This window comes from Budorcas taxicolor, chromosome 11 (assembly GCF_023091745.1).
Source record: "Budorcas taxicolor isolate Tak-1 chromosome 11, Takin1.1, whole genome shotgun sequence".
Classification (NCBI taxonomy): domain Eukaryota; kingdom Metazoa; phylum Chordata; class Mammalia; order Artiodactyla; family Bovidae; genus Budorcas; species Budorcas taxicolor.
The window spans coordinates 49,626,152-49,631,184 of record NC_068920.1 but is presented as its reverse complement, the minus strand read 5'-3'; the positions used below and the strand labels follow the sequence as shown (position 1 = coordinate 49,631,184).

At 43.9% G+C, this 5,033-nt stretch overlaps 1 pseudogene; it reads left to right on the top strand.

Annotated features, from left to right (window-relative positions):
• Nucleotides 1–772: 772 nt before the first annotated feature.
• Nucleotides 773–3,001, top strand: LOC128055627 (suppressor of cytokine signaling 5-like; annotated as a pseudogene).
• The last annotated feature ends 2,032 nt before the right edge of the window (nt 3,002–5,033 follow it).

Sequence of the window (5,033 nt, the reverse complement as noted above, 5' to 3'; positions counted from 1 at the left end):
AGAGGCTTTGGAGGAAATGACAGTTACATATGGTATTACCGTCAAGTACCTGCAGCACTTCATGCACTCAGTCAACAGGCGTCTTCCTTCATTTGGACTTCTGAAGCTTCGCTGCCGCAGATGTTAAGCAGTAGACAAGATGCTAGAGTTGAGGCTTCAGCTGGAGTCTCGGGCAGGGGGACTCCTGTGCTCAGTTTCCTCATCTAGGAAACGGGGGTCCTAACAGCCCTGCCTCATAGGGTTGTTGTGCAGAATAATGTGTTAACTTTTGCAGCGTGCTTAGAACAGAACCTGACACGCAATAAAGAGTTAATAAATGAGTGCTACCTGGGAGAGAAGGTGCACCCTGATCATAGAGTGGAAGAGTGGGGACCATCTGAGTTGCCCTGTCTTTATTTTTTTGATATTTTATTTGGCCACACTGGGTCTTCGTTGTGGCATTTGGGATCTTTGATCTTAATTGTGGGACGCGAACTCTTAGTTCCGGCATGAGGGGGTCTATTTCTGTGTTCAGGGATCGAACCCAGGCCCCCTGCATTGAGAGTCCGGAGCCTTAGCCACTGGACCACCAGGCAAGTCCCTCCCACTTACTGTTAATCAGAATGTTTCAGAGTCAGGTTCTATGGAAGAATGAACACCAGTGGGGCGAGTTTCAGTGAGTATAGCAGGTTAAGGGCACCATGCGTATCTGTGGCCATAAGAACAGCGTACTTCCTTCAAGGCTCCCACTGCTCCAAAGCCCTGCCTGCTATTGGTCACAATATTATAATCAATGGGTAAAGTGGGGGAAATATGGAATAACTTCCAATCCAGGTGTCAGAATCTCTTCAGCCGTGAAAGAGGAAGCTGTAGTGAAAATGTGGGCCTGAGCTCCAACAGATGCTCGCCTGTCAGAGAAAAAAATCAGTATAGGAGACACTTCTCAGCCACAGAGCAGTCCCTGAAGAGGAAATCTTGCCTTACAATAGGGATTAAGCCCTTCAAAGAATTCTTCAAGGAGAAACCAAAATTGTGCCACTGAAACTCCTCAGGTTGTTGAAATGAGCATTGAAATGGACAATAATTCATGCATCACACCAGGAACAAGACTTGCAAGAGGAGATTTCTGCTACTGGCATGCTCCACAGGATATGGTTCTGCAGAAAGCTTGGTGGAGGGAATTTCCTGGTGTCCAGTGGTTGGGACTCAGTGCTCTCGTGGCCAGGGCCTGTGGTCAGTCCTTGGTTGGTGAACTAAGATCCCACAATTCTCATGGCAAAAAGAAATGAAAAGGTTTGGTGGTACTCAAAGTGGACTTCAAAGGAGAGAGGGGCGAAATGGCATAAGCTCTGTACGTGATATGAACATCACTTCCAGCAGCACTATAGAAAGTCACTATGAGACAGAAGTTGCAGGATACTGTGGGCTGGGGTTTTCCCATGAAAGCTTACTAATAGTCGAATCTCCTCTTTTCTAATAAAAGAAAAATATACCTTTCTAGATTAATGCTTGAGAAATGTCCTTTTCCTGCTGGCTCAGGTTAAACCCCCAAATGGACTTTGAGTAAACAACACATTCCTGGAACTTCCCTGGTGGTCCAGTGACTAAGACTCTGGGCTCCCAATGCAGGGGGTCCAGGTTAGACCCCTGTTTGGAGAACTAGATCCCACATGCTGCAGCTGAGACCCAGTGCAGCCAAATAAACAAATTAATTAATTTTAAAATAAAAAACCCAGCATATTCCTGTGAGCCCACATTCAGCATTTTTTGATACATTTGCTCCATCCTTGGCTTCTACAGAAGATAAAGAGGATAAGCTTAGAGAGAGAAGGCAGCTTAGTTTTGAAAAAGAGGTTGATCCCCTTCTCAACGCACAAATACATGCATTTTAAGACCTTTCACAGGTTAATTTGTTATATAAATGGGACCCAAAGTCAGCTCCTGGAACGACTGAAATAAATCAGAATGATTCTGCAATTTCACAAGCTAATTGTGACTCAGAAGAGGATACAACCACCCAGTGTTCACAGACACGTAGGCAGAGGCAACGTCAGGTATTAGTATCTGGAGACAGCCATGCCCATGTTTGCAATCAAGGAGCTTGGGATATACAGAGTTGATTACACCAATAAACAGGCTGATTATTTACACTGCTCTCATGCCTGATTTGCTTCAGATTACAGGCAGTCCCTGTCACTAGTGAGTGATGGACCATTTCTAAGCAGAAGCTGTTCTTGAAGAGAAACCAAAGGCCCGTTTGTGCTCAGGGGCTCAATGAAGAGTTCTCTTCTCTGTGAGCCTCCATCGTGACAATACATCCCTGCCTACTTGAATTGAACAGTGGAATCCCAACTTTAGTTTTAATGCTCACGACCCTTACATGATTCACTGTAACAGGACTTTTGATGAAGATCCCAGTTCTCGCATGGTTTTTGAACCGTTGCTTACTATATCAGCAAATAGGAATTTGCTTTAAGGCTGCAACGTATCTGCCGTGCATTCATCTGCGGGTGCCCCACAAATCATGGAACTGCTGGGCTCCCTTTACTTCCCTCAGTATTACAGGGTTTTTATTTACTTACTTATTTATGTTTATGTTTATTTGGCTGAGGCAGGTCTTAGCTGCAGCATGTGGGACCTTCAGTCTTCGTTGTGGCATGCAGAATCTTTAGTTGTGGCATGTGGGATCTAGTTTCCTGACCAGGTGCTCTGTATTAGGAGTGCAGAGTCTTAGCCAGTGGACCACCAGGAAAGTCCTCTACAGGGTTTTTTTTAAAGTGTTATTATAAACAAAGAGTTCGCTGGCTAGAATGAGAAACAGTCAAGGCCAAGTAAACTCTCTCATCCCCAAAGGGCATTACTTAGATCTACTTTTATGAGCATCGAACAGCACAGCTTCATAAGCACACATATCCGTGTTAGGCTTCTTTTGTACAGTAAGTGAGCTTAGTGTTAGTACCTGTTGGACGTGATTGGCTGTTACTTAGATAAACGTGGTGCTTATGGAGACGACAGAGGATAGAGCTCAGGTGTTCAGGAAGGCTTCACTAATATTTAGCTGATTTAGTTAACAGTTTTTACTTTCATGCATTGGAGAAGGAAATGGCAACCCACTCCAGTGTTCTTGCCTGGAGAATCCCAGGGACGGGGAAGCCTGGTGGGCTGCCGTCTATGGGGTCGCACAGAGTCGGACATGACTGAAGCAACTTAGCAGCAGCAGCAGTTTTTAATAGGCTTCCCACGTGGCACTAATAGTAAAGAACCTGCCTGCCAATGCAGGGGACTCAAGAGACCTGGGATCAATCCCTGGGTCAGGAAGATCCTCTGGAGGAGGGCATGGCAACCTCCTCCAGTATTCTTGCCTGGGGAATCCCATGGACAGAGGAACCTGGCGGGCTATATAGTCCATAGGGTCACAAAGAGTTGAACACAACTGAAGCAATTTAGCACGCATGCATGCAAGTTTTTAATGGCTGCTCTGGGGCATTTGCTATGAAGAATTCCATTCTTACTGAAGAACAAATTACTAACACTGGATGAATATTACAACAGTGTGACTACTGTTTGAAATTTTTCTAAGAATTTTTCTATAAACTCTCAAAAGTAGCAATGTTTGTAGTTACTATAAATCAAGCTTTGGAAGCCCCCCAAAATAAAGACTGCCTTCCTTTCAGGAAAAAAAAAGGCTAATTTCTGGCACTAGGGCATAGTGCATTTAAATGTTGCTGTAGTTTACTCAGTCTCCTAGTTGCTTTCATAAAAGTTACTGTTAAGTAAACCAGATTTCTGTCAACTCCGTAGTGTTTCCTTAAATTTATGACATTGAAGAAAGGATACTGGAAACAAACTTGTGGGCCTGGAGCTGCCTAGAGGGCTGAGGCCAGGTGGGAGCATCCGGCAGAGTTCCAGGTTGTTTATCTTAGTTCTTGAGAACTAAGTCATTGAGAACTCAATGCATGCTGGGATGAGGGTATTTTAGATTTAATCAGAGCACCCACGAATTTGGTAAAGTTTTAGAGTTCTATAACTTTGGGAGGGAAGAATTCCTTTATTATATGACAACTCCATGCTTTCTAGCAAAGCAAAAGAAACTCTCTAGAATGTTCACAGGATTTATCGCTAGGGAATGAAAGTACAGGAGATTTCTTCCTCTCTCAGTTCAGTTCATTTCAGTGACTCAGTCATGTCCGACTCTTTACGACCCCACAGACTGCAGCATGCCAGGCCTTCCTGTCCATCACCAACTCCCGGAGTTTACTCAAACTCATGTCCATTGAGTCGGTGATGCCATCCAACCATCTCATCCTCTGTTGTCCCCTTCTCCTCCCGCCTTCAATCTTTCCCTGCATCAGGGTATTTTCCAGTGAGTCAGCTCTTCGCATCAGGTGGCCAAAGTATTGGAGCTTCAGCTTCAGCATCAGTCCTTCCAATGAATATTCAGGACTGATTTCCTTTAGGATGGACTGGTTGGATCTCCTTGCAGTCCAAGGGACTCTCAAGAGTCTTCACCAACACCACAGTTCAAAAGCACAGTTCAAAAATTTTTCTCTACTCCCTGCTTTTCTGTATTTTATAGATTTTCATTAAAGAGTATTACTCTTATAATGAAAAACTGTATTTTGAGGACTTCCCTGGAGGTCCAGTGGTTAGGATTCCACGTTTCCATCGCTGGGGCCAGGGTTCATTCCCTGGGTGGGAATTAAGATCTTGCATGTTGTCTGATGCAGCCAGAGAAAAACACAAAAAGCTATATTTCGCCGAGTCGAACACAATTGAGTGACTTTCACTTTCACTTCAAAACTATATCACAAGCTCAAAAACGTCTCCATCAGCAGATTTTTAAGATAAGACAAAACTAATTCAAGCATGAGGCTCCTTTGATTTTGTTAAGTCCAATATTCAGAGCAATATTCACAGAGTTTTTAGAAAGACTTTGTCTCAATTTGGCGGAATAATTTAGCCCTATACAAATGATGCTCTAGTCTCACCTAACAATGCATACAAGTCATACCTGAAGTGATCAAACTGTTTCCCAGAACAAAACGCAAGATTTT